This window comes from Hordeum vulgare, chromosome 5H (assembly GCF_904849725.1).
Source record: "Hordeum vulgare subsp. vulgare chromosome 5H, MorexV3_pseudomolecules_assembly, whole genome shotgun sequence".
Taxonomy (NCBI): Eukaryota; Viridiplantae; Streptophyta; class Magnoliopsida; order Poales; family Poaceae; genus Hordeum; species Hordeum vulgare.
In genome coordinates this window covers 412,506,614-412,524,433 of record NC_058522.1, presented here as the reverse complement: position 1 = coordinate 412,524,433, position 17,820 = coordinate 412,506,614, and positions in this window count along the sequence as shown.

Genomic DNA, 17,820 nt, shown 5'->3' with positions numbered 1-17,820 from the left:
AAGCATCATCAAAAGTATCAGGCATAGTAACAGACTCGATAGAAGCAGCATGTGATGGTGGTGAAGTGAACTTACTCATAATGGAAGGTGAATCAAGCGTAGCGCTAGTGCTGAGAACCGTACCTTTTCTCGTAGTGGATGGTAAAATTGGAACCTTGGGGTCTCCTTTCTTACCCATAGTGAATAAATCGCAGCAAGCAAAATAACTCTAAGTAGACTTGTCAATAAAGCTATGCTCCCCGGCAACGACGCCAGAAAAAGGTCTTGATAACCCACAAGTGTAGGGGATCACAACAGTCTTCGCGGGTAAGTTAACCCAATTTATTGATTCGACACAAGGGGATCCAAAGAATATTTATAAGATTTAACAGTTGAGTTTTCAATTCAACCGCACCTGAAATATACTTGCATGGCAATGAAATATTAGTAGCAACGGTGATATGGAAGTGATGGTGGCAACGGAAATAATAGTGGCAAAGCAACAAAAGTAAAACCACGAAAGTAAAGCTAGATGTGACCAGCATGATTAAAACACTGTAGGCTAAGTAGATGGATCGTTGGTCATGGATGAGAGATATCATGAATTTAACTTGGAGCAAGGCACATAGAAAAGAAATGATCATCTAGGCATATGTATCAAACATTAGGCATGTACCCCGAGGTAGTTGTGCGTGCTTGCAATAAGAACTTGCACAACATCTTTTGTCCTACCATCCCGCTATCAACAGGGCCAAAAGGAACTTATGGATACTAAGGTGCTCTTGTCAAAGAGCACCGGAACAAAGCATTAACAATCAATGGATACATGGAATCCTCAAACTATAGCCTATCCCCTTTGGTGTCCCAAGGTGTCACCATTCGGATCGCCGGTTCCGGACTATAATAGGTGCATACTACTCATAGATAGGATCTAGAACACAAATGTATTCATGAAAACATAATGAATTCAGATCTGAAATCATGGCACTCGGGCCCAAAGTGAGAAGCATTAAGAGTAACAAGTAATAGCAAAGATGATAAACACCATAGTAGATGCTAGGCAACATGCCCCCAACAATCCGACGAACTATTACATGATCTAACTCATCCGATATCTCCCATCCCCTTCACCTATAGCAGGGAATTACTCACACATGATGGGAGAAGCCATGGAAGGATGATGGAGTGGTGATGGTGATGACGATGGCGACGATTTCCCCTCTCCGGAGGCCAAAACAGCCTCCAGATTAGCTCTCCCAAAGAAGAACCGAGGGTGGAGGCGGCTCCGCGTCGAGAACTTGCAAAGCGATTTCTGTTCTGGAATTTACTCATCATGGGTAAAAATAGGAGCCAAAGTAGGGCACCAGAGGGGGTGGGACCCGCCCAGGCGGCCTCCCGGCACGACCAGGGGGCAGGCCGCGCCAGCTAGTTGCCTGGGGGCCCTGTGGTCCCCTCTCGCCCATCTTCTGGCCCATGGTCCCTCCCGGTGCGTGGATTTTCTCTATTTGTTATGGGATTTTTCCGGGGCATTTAAATATTCATTTTCTTGCACACAGGAAAACCATACAGGCAGCCCTGCTAAAAACAGCGTCAGTCCGGGTTAGTTTCATTCAAATCATGCAAGAATGAGGCCAAAACAATAGCAAAGTGTTTGGAAAAGTCGATACGTTTGAGACGTATCATCGAGCTGTTCCAGTAGGGCTTCGCCAAGCAATACCTAAACCGACCTAGTGGAGAAAACTGATCTATGGGAGAAGCAGGGCTGCGGTGTGGCATTGGTGTGTTGCATCCCTCTCTCCCCATCCGTATATATAGGGGAATGAAGAGGAGGCTGCACCCAAGGGTTCCGCCCTATGAGAGGCGGCACACAAGAGAGGGAGGCGTGGTTGCCCTAGGGGTGGCTTGCCAACCAAGTTAGGGTGGCGCCCCCTTTAGGGTTGGCCCTCAACAAGCCCAGCCGCATGGGCCTTAGGTGGGGAGGTATGGCCAGCCCACCAGGGTCTGGTACGCATCCCTCACAGCCCATGTGACCCTTCGAGGCTGGTGGTCCCTTCCGTTGGACCCCCGGAACCCTTCCTACACCCGAGTACGCTACCGGTGACGACCGAACTTTTTCCGGTGACCAACACGGAACTTCCCGTATATAAATCTTTACCTCCGGACCATTCCGGAGCTCCTCGTGACATACGGGATCTCGTATGGGACTCCGAACAACCTTCGGTCACCAACATACATAACTGAACTATACCGAAACATCACCGAACCTTAAGTGTGCTGACCCTGCGGGCTCGAGAACTATGTAGACATGACCTGAGACACTCTCCGGTCAATAACCAACAGTGGGACCTAGATGCCCATATTGGCTCGAACATATTCTATGAAGATCTTTATCGGTCGAACCTCAATGTCAAGTGTTCAATCAATCCCGCTTGCTATTCCCTTTGTCCATCGGTATGTTACTTTCCCGCGGTTCAGTCGCCGGTATCTCCATTCCTAGTTCAATATCATTATCCGCAAGTCTCTTTACTCCTTCAGTAATACAAGATCCTGTGCCTAACTCCTTAGTGACATTGCTTGCAAGCTCATTGTGATGTTGTATTACCGAGTGGGCCCAAAGATACCTCCCCATCATACGGAGTGACAAAACCCAGTCTCGATTCAGACCAACCCAATAGACACCTCTGTAGATACCTGTAGAGCATATTTATAGTCACCCAGTTATGTTGTGACATTTGATTCACACAAGGCACTGCTCCTGTGCCCGGGAGTTGCATGATCTCATGGTCATAGAAATAGGCACTTGACATGCAGAAAACAGTAGCAATAAACTGACATGATCACATGCTACATTCATAGTTTGGATCTTGTCCATCACATCATTCTCCTAATGATGTGATCCGTTATCACATGAAAACTCATGTCTATGGTCAGGAAACCTTGACCATATTTGGTAAACGAGCTAGTCCTTAGAGGCTCACTAGGAACATTGTGTTGTCTATGTATCGACACATGTATTTGAGTTTCCAATCAATACAATTCTAACATGGATAATAAACGATTATCAAGAACGAGGAAATATAATAATAACTAACTTATTATTGCCTCTAGGGCATATTTCCAACATGGGATGGAAATGGAAAGTCTCGACACAACAAGAACAAGGATCGACACAGTGGTGGTGAAGCCGATGGCACGACATTTAATGACGGATTCAGCAACTCGGGACCCGGACCTAGAAAGAAACCTTCTAACGGAAATCGCGAAGGCCCGTCCATGCTGGACAAAATACTCGATAGGTATTGTCAGATACACGGCACCCAAAACAAATCCGCTACTCAGACCAACCGTAACTGTTGGGTGATCAAGGAGACGAACAAGAGCGTGGCCGAAGACCAGGACAAGAGCCCCCGTAGCAAGGATGACGAGGAACCGCGTCGCCCGAATAATGTGGGCAAAAAGAAGTTTCCCCCTGAAGTAAAGACCGTGAACATGATCTATGTCACCCACTTACTGAAAAAGGAGAGGAAGCAGGCACTTCAGGATGTATGCGCCATAGAGCTAGTAGCCCCGTAGTACAACCCATGGTCGGCATATCCGATCACTTATGACCGCACGGATCACCCAACAAGTATTCGGCCCGGTGGATCAGCAGCCTTGGTACTCATCGTTGATGGGTATCACATCACGCCGGTACTCATGGATGGAGGTAGCAGCCTCAATCTATTTTATGAAGACATACTGAGAAAAATGGGCATTGATCCATCAGGAATCGAACCCAACAAAACCACCTTGAACGGGGTAATTCCTGGCGTCGAGGCTCGCTGTTCGGGCACCATAACTCTAGAAGTAGTATTCGGTTCACCCAACAACATTCGCAACAAAGACTTGATCTTCGACATTGTTCCCTTCTGCAGCGGGTACCATGTACTCCTCGGTCGTACAATGTTCGCCCGCTTTAATGCCATTCCCCATTACACATACCTCAAATTGAAGATGCCAAGACCTAAGGATGACATTGTAGTCAACGGTAACACCGAGCGGTCCCTTTGAACAAAGGAACACACTGCAGCTTTGGTAGCCGAAGTATAGGCGGGAGACGTAGCTCTAAAGTCATAGCTAACCGTCCAGGAGCACAAACGAGCTCGTGCCCCGCCGCAGTTCCCTGTCACTCCACATAGTCAAACCAAATTGGGATACACTTCCCATAGCAGTGCCATGATTCCAACAAAATACGTGTCTCGAAGGCACAATTTTGCACCTAAGATACCATGGGCAGCTATGGGGATTGACCATATAAGACGAAGTGTTCGGCTAAACTAAACTATGGTCAATATCGTCCTCGGACATATACATGTACTGTAAAGGACCGATTTTGCGTCAAGCAAGCTCACACATCAGTGGCCTCTCAAGACCACCTTTGTTTAAGAACCGTTCATTGACGTTCCACCTTTCAAGGAATATTTCCCGAAGAGTGAAGGTGCACACGTGCAGCAGGGCATTGCAAGGAACATCAAGTCAGCTATACTTTACACTGTAAACTACTTATTTCTATTATATATATATAGGACAAATTTTATCTACCACCGGTGGTAGTTACCACCACTTGCGTTTTGTATGTTGTATGTAGTATCTATCAAATCGGAGAGTATGTATCTGTAGTATGTAGTATATAATCATGTTTAGGTAGTATATATATACTATTTTTTTGGTAGTATGTATCATATTTTGTGTATGCTCTTTTTTACATACAAATATATACGTATTTCACAAATATAATAAAAACTATGGGTCAACTTGTATTTTTTTCATATAACTCGCATTGAAAAATCTTATATATAGTATATGAACATAATAGAAACGATAAATTAGTATATATACTCCCGCGTGGTAGTATATGGAACATGTGGGGTAACTACCCCTAGGTGGTAGGATGTATTTTTCATATATATAAATATAAATATATATATATATATATAGTCGCTTGCCGAATTCGAAATTGTACGGATACAAGTTCATCGCAAATAAGGAACGCTCTTTGCGGTTCATGAGCTTTACAACTTCTTTTTGCCTCCTTTTTTGAACTGTTTTTCTGAACACCACCACACGCCCATTTTTATGCACGTGCTCGATACTATCTAAATTGACAAGAGGGTTGACCGTCACGACCACCCTTAGAATCATTAGAACACTATTTAACATTCATGTGTGCGGATTCTTGGATTCGCGTTATATGCATCGGTTTCGAATTGTCTTGTTTCAAAATTTGCGTTGCCCCGCTCCTCGGCTTACCCCTTTATGTTCTGCCCGTTCAGCTAAAGGGGTAAAGGGAGAACCGTTGTGATTGTACTTCCAGCTAATCTGGCTAAGTACCTCAGTGGAGAAAGCCGGAAACTAGCTGTCATAATAAGTGAGAAATGGTGTGCGATGCGAAGACAAATAATAAACTAAAGAACCGTTGGCGGTTCATCGTGTTATGCGAAATGTTTGAAACCTTTCAAACCAAGTGATAATAGGTTTTTACACCACGGTTTAGCCAAATATCACACATTGCAAGGGGGCTCCAGTTGGCCCCTTCTGTCAAGCTCCTATGGTTAAGTGAAAGACTTAAAGCCACATAGTCCGATTGCCTATTTTTGTCCTGCATTACCGCCTTAGGGTACCAATACCTTGGCTAAGGGTAAACAATGTAGAGTCCAAAAACACTCCTGATAGTATCTTTCAGGGGGCTGTAACCGACGACTGGACCTTTTAGGATTAAAAGCAACCACTCAAGAGTTGTAAGAAAAACAAAAGGACATGGTATACCATGCATAAGTAACATGGCATTGTATCATACAACCACTTTTACAGGATATAAGGTTTTCATTCAAAGAATAACTATTTGGAGCACTGCGCTTGTATAGCTCGAGCACCTTCTATAGGAGTGGATAAGTACAGCTCTGGGCATCTATGCACCTTTCCACGCGACAAAGGTGCGGTGGCCATTTTGAAGTGCTTGACTTTAGGCCAATGCCTCATCGTTCTTGGAAATGCCATTCGAGCTCCCTCGATGCAGACAGAGCGCTTAATGACATCAATCTGGGGCGCGATAGTAATCAAATTTTGCACCAAGCCAAAATAGTTCTTGGGCAGCGGCGCTGTTGGCCAAAGCCTCATGCAAAGATCCTTCATTGTTGGCTATGTTATCTTGTGCAACTCCATTAGTTGTTTCAACTGATCGGGAACAAGAAGTGGTTGCTCGGGGGCTTGAAATGGTGCCCATAAGAGCCTTTTATGGGCGTCACCCTCCTAGGATTCATAGTATGTCAAAGCATCTGCCGCACTCTACGAGAGACCCGCAATCATGCCTGGAGAACGCCACACTCGAGTAAGCAATGCAAATCTCTATGCGCCGAATATACACTATAGATAAATACCTCTTACCATATGCAATTTGCTTGATCTAATGGATCTCCTTCCGATGACTATGTGCCTCCTTCCGTGCTTCTTAGAGTGCGGTAGTTACCGAGGTCAGCTTGAAAGATTTTTCTTTATTCTTCTACTCAAGTGCCTCATTTTTTGTGACGACTTCTTTGAAATCTTGCTGGACCTCATTGACTCTGGCCACAAACCACTCACATGCATATTTGTCCTATTCGGCCACCGCTCTTCGTTCGGTAGCCTCCTGCTTGGCCTTGTCGAGTTCAACTTTGAGCCGCCCAACATCACCAACAACAATTATGACGGGCATGCAAATAAATCAAACTTAGGGACAAAAATATTAAACACCTCACTTTTATGAGTAAACTAAGGTTTGAACACTTACCTTGTGCGTCCTCAAACCCCTTGTTGATCCAGTTGAGCTCTTCCTCGGAAACCTTCAGTTTCCGGTTCATTTTCGCCAATTCCACGGAATTGGGGGCTTTGGCGCAGGTGGAAGCCTGTAGATAAGCATTTTTAGAATCACACAACTCTTAAATTGTTTCAAATCCTGTGTTAGGGAGTTTTTTTATCATCCTACCAGAGTCTTGGGGGCTACATGCAATCTATTTCCGAACTATTCTGACCCCTGCATGAGTTTTCCTTAACTCACATAGGGCTCAGAGGCTACTAAGAATAAAGAGTACTTATAGATAATACAAAAAACAGAATTACTTTGTGAAGGAAAAAATATTGTACGGATTACCCTGATGCATGCCAACAACACGTTAAAGGCATCTTTTAGACCGCTGCCAATAGACTGAATACTTTTCAATATCGCACTCAGATGAGTGTGGCACTCTTCGGGAATGGAGGAGTCATTGAGGCCCTCCTCCCTCATGACCGACCACCTAGTTCACAGTTGCTCCGTTGTGGACGGCTCCAGGTGTGGCATAGTGGTCTCCCTTTGTGGATAAACTGCTACTGACGGCACCAGAGACGGGGGCCTCCGAAGTTGCCGTCGGAGGGGACCTAGAATGTCCGGACCATCCTTCGTTTTTTTGCTAGTATGGATTCATCCTCTTGGTTCTTTGTGGCCAACGTGTCAACCTTAGCCACGATATCGTCACCCCCGGCCTTGGTTTCTGGCTTATGGGGGACTTCTCGAGATACCACCTCCCCTATCTCCTCGGTGGCAGGGGGAGGTGTGTGGGGCGATCCAGTCCCACTTTCAGCTAGATTGGATGGAAAATAAACCCCTCCTAAATCTGATCGGCGGGGAAGTCACGATGCGGGCTGCAATACGGGAAACAAGCGTAGTTCTTAGAGCCACGTTATTTGAAAGAATGGAGTGTTCGGATTTTTGATAAGTACCTCCGTGCTTGGGGTTTCATCCTAAGGGTCCTTCGACGGACTGATGCGTCCTCCTCGGACTCCTCGTCTGAGTTTAGAACATCTTCAAATCGGGCCGTGAAGGCCCTATGTTGCTTCTTTGGAGCGACGGGAGTTGGATCTCCCTCGGCTTCTTCGGACACAGTTCTCTTGTATGGGAGGAGTCGCTCACCTCCTCGTCCTCATCTTCTTTCTCTCCTCTAGATTGGAGAGAGCGAGCGTCTCCTCAGACCAAGTGTCCGGTGGACCCTTGGATTGAAGACCCTCGCAAATCTTCTTCTTTCCTCTCTTTTGCTCCTCCTTCTCCCTCGGAACCGTGTAAGGCTTCTCGACCGGCATGGCTGCCAATAGGGGCGCCATGTTGCCCTCGGGAAAATGCACCGAACAACTGATCTGCTGGGACTTTTCTAGCCAGACCTGCAAGTGTGGGGGAAGGAAGAAGTGAGTACCTCGTTAAAAGGAAGGGATGAAAATTGAGGATGTGATAATAGCCTTACCGGTCTGGGAGGTTTAAGGATGGAAATGCCTACGTCTTCCTCCTCGGTTGGCCAAGCCTTCCGTGGCTTGAAAAGCGCCTTCCACAACTTCTCAAGGGTAATGCTAAAAAAGTTCCACACAACGCATGTCATAGTGTCCGGATCTTCCAAATTATGATCCCACATCGGGATGGATCCATGTTGGTATGGGAGGAGCCGGCGATGCAGCATCACCTGGATCATGCTCGTAAGATCGATTTTCTTCTCTATTGGAATGGAGATCTTCTTTGTGAGCTCCTTCACCTTTGTAGCCTCCCCCAATCTCGGGCCTTTTCCATCCAGAACACAAGGCGGGTGGGAGGGACATATATGAATGCTGGAGGAGCAACCTCTCTCGTGCCGCACGGCTTGGTGATGTAGAACCACTCTTTCTGCCATGCCTTGGCAGTGTCTATGAATGTGCCCTTTGTCCACTTGACCCCAACAAGCATACTGATCATCGCTCCCCCACAGTCAGCCTGCTCACTGTTGACGACTTTGGGCATGACGTTAAGAACCTTTAGCCATTGGCCAAAGTGGGGTGGACCCGTAAAAATGTTACACACTCTGTGATGAAGGCTGAGAGGTGTGTGATGGAGTTCGAGGGAAGATCATGGATGTCAAGCCTGTAGTAGAACATGATATCCCGAACAAAGGGGTGAAGTGGAAAACCCAGACCCTAGAGAAAATGTGGAATGAAGCCTACTCTCTCCCCATCCTTTGGCGTGGGGATAATTTGTCCCTTCTCCGGAGCACGATGGACTATGTTCTCCGGCAGGTATCCGTAGCTCTTCAGCTCTAGGATGTCCTTGTCTATGACGCACGAGGCCTCCCACTTGCCTTTTCAGTCTAAGCTAGCTATTGCCGGATTGAGGGAAGGATTCATAGGGAACGAGGGGGGAAGGAGGGCTTGAGCGCTAGAGCTTTGGAATAAGGGAATGGAAACGACGATGCAAGATCTAAAATGCGCAAGGGGGCTACGGTGGCGGTTTTACCTTTTATGACCCGATGAAATATAAAAAGAACCACCACTGCACCGTGAACTTCTCCATTTCCCAATAAAATCATGTGGTTCTGGGTGCATGGGATAACCCAAATCAGCAACCATATCCTTGGAAAATAGGGATACGATCTCCGTGATGGAACGTGTCAGTAAAAACGGTCTCGAACCGCTCTTTCATAAAAGGGTTATAGGCCTTGACCAGCCTCGGCCTTCCGAATAGAGGATAAAATGCTATTTATGATTGAACATTCAGCCTGAAAATTGAAATTCATTTGTGTGTATAAATATCTATATGTTTGAAGGAAGGAAGGTCTTCGGCAGCTGAACTATCACCAACTAAAGGAAGAGGGGAACTCGCCTCACAAGCCGAAGACTCTATGTATATGAACCAGCCGAAGGTAAAAGGTTTCGACATTGCAGGCCAGTTCGGGGGCTACTGAGGTAGTTTGGGACTACGGGGTCCTCGGGCCACTTATCTATTCTCATGGGCCATACTCATGGGCCGTTTGATCGTCATTGGTGGTATTAGAATCGAGATGGACTCTTTCGAAGACTTGGCGTATAGTCCAAGGCGACGTAGTAATCGATATATTCCTTTCTTGATGTAACCGACTTTGTGTAACCCTAGCATCCTTGGTGTCTATAGAAACCAGGGGGCAATAGTTTGTAGGACATATTAAGCTCAATACAATTAGGGTTTCACAGCATAGCAGTCGATCTCGTGGTAGATCAACATTTTACTTCGTACTAGTTCACCAATATAACGATGACATTACATAGGGTTTTACCTCTGTCAAGAGGGCCCACACCTGGGTAAACACCGTCTCCTTCATCCCATGTTACCTATCGACCCCAGATCTACAGTTCGGACCCCTACTTGAGATCAACCAGTTTTGACACCGATATGGAGGCACAATGCTCCCCAAGAAGCCACTAGGTCCACCGTAATCTCATCACACCCTCGCACAATGTAGGATGCCATGATTCCACTAAGGGACCCTTGAGGGTGGTCACTCAACCTGTACAAACAAGGTTGGATCAATCTCCACAACTTAATTGGAGGCTTGAAGCAATACCATGAAGCTTGACCACAATGGATTGTGGTTCCGAGGTGACATAAATTTCTCGGGGAAATCTCCAAAACCTACTTGAAGACCTCGATGCTTGCCCGGAGGTTTACTCCATAACGATTGAGCTCCAAGGAACCACCAATCATCTAGGGCGCCAAGGCACCCAAGAGGAACAAGCTCTAGGGTACCAAGCACCCAAGAGTAATAAGCTTCTCAACTTTTCTCTTCCACGTATCACCATGGAGAACACAAACCTATGCAACTAATGCAATGGGAAGAGAATATGAAGTGTTCAAGTCCCTCATACTCAAATCCCACCACAACAACAAAAGTTATGGAGGAATATGAGAGGAAGAACAAGGATCTCACAAAGAACTCCAAGATCTAGATCGAATGGGTTCCCCTCACATAGAAGAGAAAGTGATTGGTGGAAATGTAGATCTAGATATCCTCTCTATTCTCCCTCAAGAACTAGCAATAAACATTGAAGGGATTGGGAGATAGCAAGCTCGAATATGGGAAACAACGGGGGGGGGGGGGGGGCAAACACGAGCTCAAAAGATAAGGTTCAATGGGGAAGAAGAACCCCTTTTATAGGAGGGAAAAAAATCCAACCATAACCCCCTCAGCCCGCACAACAATGGTACTACCTCTCATGGGAGTGGTACCACCGCTTGGGCGGTAGAGACAACCACACATTGCAATGCCATGAGGCCAAGAGACAATAGTGTCGTTGGAGCGGTCCAGCGGTACCAATCGAAATGGCAAACCCTTGTCAAGACAATCATGAGTAAAAATAATCTTCACCACCAATGAGTGCATCAAGTTGCAAGGATATAAGATCCGCAATCAAGACAAATCCTTTCATGAAACCACCAAGGAAATAAATAAATAAAAAGGAACTGCAACGATGGACGAGAAAGAAAAGAGGATATCAGCTAGAGATGTAACTTCTCTCATTTGTATAAGATTATAGGTAGAAGACAATCATGATGATATATATCCACAAAGAATGATGTACACACGAAATATTTACAAGAAGAAATGAATAATATATCCAAAAATAAGTCATAAATATACCAATAAGATCTTTCCATGAAAGCATAGCACATGGCCTAATATTTTCTTATTGTACATAAATGAACTCCGAGCACATGAACATCAAAGAGATCATAACTAGCAATCAAGAGATGATCATTGGGATGCTTTGAGAAAGGAAACAAGTACCAACAGAATGAATCAAGAAATTCATGCCATGATGCAACCTATAAAAGACTGAGTCAATTTGCCCAAATTTTCAATTCGTTGAATGCAAGAAATGTATGCATGAATTAGATACTTGTTACCGAGATTGCATTGGATTGATGTAGTAGATAATGGTTCATCGATCATCCTAGATTGGCTCCACTACGCACATGGTTTCAACAACTTCCTTGTAAGTGAGTCGAGCATCCAATGCATCTCCAATTGTCCCTAGAACAACGGCACATGCAAAATGGTACCCAAACTCATTGGGACCAAAGAGTTAGAGAACCAACAATACATAGGACAAACTCCACATAAATAAGTGCATATATATATGAAATGGAATTTCATGCGCACTTTAGCCAATTTGTATCATGGTGGAGTTTCCCCTATATATTGGGTCAAAGAAATAAAGCATGCCAAAAGAAAGTACATATAGTAAATATGCATGCTCAAGGATTTCAAGAATAAAATCAACACATATTTGATAGGAAACCAAATCAAAACTTACCACATGAATAATACCAATTAAAAGAGACATCAAGAAATGATATATCCACCGACACATGCCAAATAAAAGGAAACGAGATACCAATTGAAGGAAAACAAACAAGAGGTATGAAGTTCCCAAAAGAGAGCTAGGTTCCAAACAAACCAAACCCTCGCCAAATTTTCATGATGGCACAAAGCACCATAAAAAGAAAAGGCTTTAATTCCATAAACATGCACTTGATAGGGATCAAAAGATTTTATGAAAACGCATAAAGAGAGTGTTCTAAAGAAAATAGCATAGCTCCCCCAAGAGGTTCATTATATATAATTTGCATTTGAATACAAAATGCGCATGATGGGATCATGATTTTGCCTACATCTATATAAACATTAGACATGTTTAAAAAGATCCACAAGAGGTAAGGAAGACAAACGGATAAAAAATATAATGAAGATGATTAGCAATTTCTACCACATAAAGGAATACCAATTGTCAAAGGACAAGAAGTATTAGGAAGTAATTCCCATTGGTAGATTTTCAAGATATCCAACATCATCTTCACACCTAACAAAATAAGCAAGTGACACTTGTAGAGCTAACATGCCACCTAGGAACAATATAATTTACAATATCAATTCTAAGTGGCAATACCTCAAATGAACATTTTTTATAGGCTTGTAATATGCACATAGCATATTACTCCCCCATAATGTGATAACCCAAAATAATTAAAAAGTGGCAAATGAAATCCAATAAGAGCTACTTAATGGAAAATTTAGAATTTGAATTTATCATGAGAAGATATACCACAAAGAAGCTACATAATCTTTTAAGATCAGTACTAAGTGGTATTCCTCATGTATTTAGGATCGTGAAGTGCACTAAGCACATCACTCCTGCAAAATATGGATAATCCATTAATCCCTCTAAAGAGCCAACAAAGGTGCAAAAAAATGCAAAAAGGCTCAACATAATACTCACACATACATGATGTGCAACCCACCATACATACTTGATTACTCAAGATAAACAAATAGGAAGCACAACATATATGAACACATGCAAAGGGGAAAGTAACTACCAATGTAAACAATTTAAGTACACGTTACCGTAAGGAGGCACATTGGATATAAGATAGAAACTCAATAATACAAATGACTTGGCTTGATATAATATGAATGATGAAGATTCCTTAATTCTTCATGTTGTTGCCAAGTCTCCAATGCCTTCCATAAACACCTATTCATCAAGCTTGAACTTGTTGGTCCCCAACCAACTTGATTCCTAAGAGGTTAGTCACAACAGGCTTGGCTACCCAAATGGTTCTTTTCTTGACACCACTTTGAGTACCAACAAACTTGGCAAACACATTGTCAACCTTATCCTTCACAAGAGAATATATATCACCAATTAAAATAGGGTTGGATAAGGTACCATTAGTGCATGAAGAAGCAAAGTAACCCTTCTCATGACATAAGTAGCAACATCTACCCTTTACTTCCTTCTCAATAGATTTTTAAACTTGAGGAGCGTTGTCCTGGGTTCTGTTGGGAAGAGGCCTTTCTTCAACTTGTGGTTGAGCATGTCATTGAACTTGTGGCAGCTTCCCTCGTTGCTTGCCACTATGGGCCTTCTTCTTCAATGGACAAGACCTTACATGGTGCCTTTCTATTTTGCTCTTGAAGCAAATAATCTTGGCCGAATTCTTGACTTATTCTTGTCCCTTATTCTTGAAGCCATTGGATTCTTATTCTTGTCGGGGTTGAATCCAAGTCCAGCCTTCTCATTTGGGGACTTTTTCCCATACAAGATATTGTGAAGTGTGGACTTCCCTTCATGACTCTTTTTCAAGTCTTTATTCAAAACAAGTGGCGTGGGCATTGAAATCTTTGAGTTCCTCTACATGATTAGTATGAACAGAAACACTAGAGTAAGTATAAGCATAGTTGTTAGAGCAACAAGGCAAGGAAAATAATTCATCACAAGATGTACCAATGTTACGCGTAGATGAATTATGAGGACTAGCACATGGCAATAAAGCATTTTGACTAGATGTAGTGCTAATGTCCACATGAGGCTCACTAGAAGTTATCTTAGTAGTACTAGCCTCATGAGCTATCTGTAGCACATTATGGGATAGTAGAAGATCATCATGAGAGCTTGTGAGTATTACCTGACTTTTTTTTCCAATTTCCCATAATTGCTAGATAGCAACTCAAGTTGAGCCCGTAACGCAACATTCCCCTTTAATACGGATGCTTCACAAGAAATAGAGTTAGTAGCACAAGCATCATCATTAACAACAAGAGGAGAAGGTAACTTGGCAAGCTCTTTTGCATATGAAGCTTCAAGTTGAGCACGAGACTCAGTGAGTTCGATGAGCAAACTCTTAATGACCCTTGAGCTATTTTTGAGGTGCCCAAAGTCCTTAAGGAGTTTAGCATGTGCAACTTCAGGATTATCATTTTTAGTTCTAAAATCATTAGCCACCTCGATAGCTCTATCATGGGATTCCTTTAATCTAGATAATTCTAGAACAAATCTCTCCTCAAGAGATTCCTTGGTGGTTTGTTCTTTTTCAGGAGCTTGTGATAGATCTCTGATCTCATTAGCGTAATCACGCTCATGACCTTCCATTTTCTCAATGGTGGCCTCATGCTCCTCGAGATGAGCTTCCAACTCCTCAATATATTTTTTGCCCACAATGGCAATAGAAATGATTCCATGAATTTGGAATGAGCAAGTTTATTCTTATGAAGATCTTCAAAAATCATTCCACCCTTAATTTTTAAGGAAGCAATATTATCTTCCTATTCATCATTATACTCATCCTCATTATCATCAACATCATCATCATGATATATATTGGGATTGAAAGTAGGAGATACCTTTGAAGCCTTAGCCGTAAGGCCAAAGTGATGATGATGTAGGATCCCTTGAAGCATCATTCAAGGCCACATCTTGTTCCATGATGTTAGGGCATATTTATGCCTAAGTAATTTTGGTGATTGATGACAATACCTTAAAGTACTAATTGTGTGCATTAAGCTTTCAGATAATACGTATCAACGATACAAGACGATTTGGCACCCTCCGTGGAACAGAAGCACGGTGTCCTCTATGATTCTCTTGGTCTTTGAGTCATAGGAACGATGTACTATTAGGAGGGGATCCGTAGTGGAAAGGTTTGGGTGGAATCAATTTTGCACGCACACACTTTATCTCCATCCCCTTTCCCGGCAACTTTGGAGTTGTTCCCATCTCTGGTTTATCTCATCTTGCAAAAAGGTCTCCTAGCGGTAGTACCGCTGTCCCTAGCGGTAGTACCGCTAGCCCCAGCGGTAGTACCGCTAGAGCTGGCGGTAGTACTGTTGAGCTAGTGGTAGTACCGCCCCTGGTGAGCGGTAGTACCGCTCCAGGACTTTAGTACCTCCTTCCTTGCGGTTGTACTTCATCGGACTTTTTGCGAAGACTTTCTTGGCGGTGGTAGGCCCGGTAGTGTCTTTGCACTACCATGGGCTGAGCGGTAGTACCGCTGCAGCCAGCGGTAGTACCGCTGGAGTGCTAGCGGTAGTACCGCTGCATCCAGCGGTAGTTCCGCTGCAGACAGCGGTAGTACCGTTGGGCTCGTGCTGTGAGTGGGAAAACGGTTGGATTCCCCCCCCCCCCACTATATAAAGGGTTCTTCTTGCTCAAGAACCCTACCTTTGACCCTCCCAAGCTCCATTGTAGCTCCCTAATCTCAAAAGTGCCCGATCTCTCTCCCTAACCAATCAAACTTGTTGATTTCCTAGGGATTGGTTGAGAAGGCCTAGATGTACACTTCCACCAAGAGAAAATTGATTCCCCCACTAATCCCTTGCGGATCTTGTTACTCTTGGGTGTTTGAGCACCCTAGACGGTTGAGGCCACCTCGGAGCCACATTTGATTGTGGTGAACCTCCGTGGTCTTATTGGGAGCCTCCAAGCTTTGTGTGGAGTTTGCCCCAACCTTGTTTGTAAAGGTTCGGTCGTCGCCTTCAAGGGCACCTATAGTGGAATCACGGTACCTTGCATTGTGTGAGGGCGTGAGGATAATAGGGTGGCCCTAGTGGCTTATTGGGGAGCTTTGTGCCTCCACACCACTCCAATGGAGACGTACTTCCTTTCAAAGGGAAGGAACTTCGGTAACACATCATCGTCTTCATTGGTTCCACTTGCGGTTATCTCTAACCTTTACATTGTGTATGCTTTTGTTGTTGAGTATCTCTTACTTGCCTTAGTGCTTATTGTTGGTAGCACCATATAGGTTCACCTCCTTGTTGTCATTTTATAGAACCTTTATGTTGCTAACTCAAACTTGTTAAGATCAATTAAAAACTGGTAGTTGCCTATTCACCCCCCCCCCCTCTAGTCAACCATATCGATCCTTTCAATTGGTATCAGAGCCACATCTCTTTATTAAGGGTTTCACCACCCGAAGACTATGGAAGATGATGCGGGAGTTCCCCATGGGCAACCCGAGGCCATGGCCTTGACTTCGGTCACAAGGGACGACTTGAATACGGCTATGGCTGCCCACAAGACGTCCTTGACGAACGAACTCAAGACCATGATTAAAGAGTTAATTGAGGGAATTAAAGGTTCGCCCGAACCGGCGTTGGTGGTTAAACCCACCAACACAGATCCGGAGGCCAATTCCTCTAAGGAAGCGGCTAAAGGTATGCGACCTTCTTCCCCTCTCAAAAATAATGGGACTGGAACCTATGCCTTAGTTCCGCCTCCCATGGTCTATGGAGGACCTGTTCCCACACCGCGTCTTAACCCTGTTGGTCCTCCTCCTAAGCTTGTAAAGGGTGATTTTGCTAACTGGGTGTTTTCTATTAAGTCTCATTTGAATCACAGCTCAACAAATTTATGGAGAATCATCGAGCAAGGCTACTATCCTCATGACCCAAGCAACCTCACTGCAAGAGAAGAAGCGGACAATCAATATAATCACTCCGCATTGTTTATTCTACAGTCCGCACTACCTCCTGAAGATCTTCCTCACTCGCGCCCCTTCACTCTAGCTAAGGACTGTTGGGAGCACATTATGGTGCTGTACAAGGGAAGCTCAAGCATTCAATGGTCCAACAATGAAGTGGTACTCAATAAGGCCGATGAGTTTGTGATGAAGGAAGATGATGACCCCCGTGATCTCTATCGAAGGGTGACTGCTATTGATGTTGCTCTCAAGGATCATGGGAGCAAGGATGTGGACGAAACAAGGATCAAGCACAAGTTTCTCAAGGCCATCATGCCTTTCAACAAAGCCATGTCATCAGTCATTCGCCAACGACCAGATTTCCACTCCTTGTCTTCCAGTGAGGTGTTGGATGAATTCATTGCAATGTCAATCATGAACGAGACCGCTGACAATGCACTTGCTCCAGTTCGGTCAAAGACAACCTCACCCAACCTTTCTCTAAAGGCAAAGTCTGCTTCTGAAGAAGAAGAAGAGGATGAGGAAGAGGAGAGTTTCCCTGAAGACACTAACTATGCTTATCACGAGCACATGGCTCTTCCGTCAAGGCAATTCTGGGGCAACAAGAGGAACTCAAGACCCAACTTCACCAAGAACAACTCAAGTGGGTTCAAATCCAAGCAACGAGTGAGGACATGCTATAACTATGGTAATATGAGTCACTTCGTGGCAGAATGTCCCTATGAGAAGAGGGAAGACAACAGGGGAAAGCTCATTCG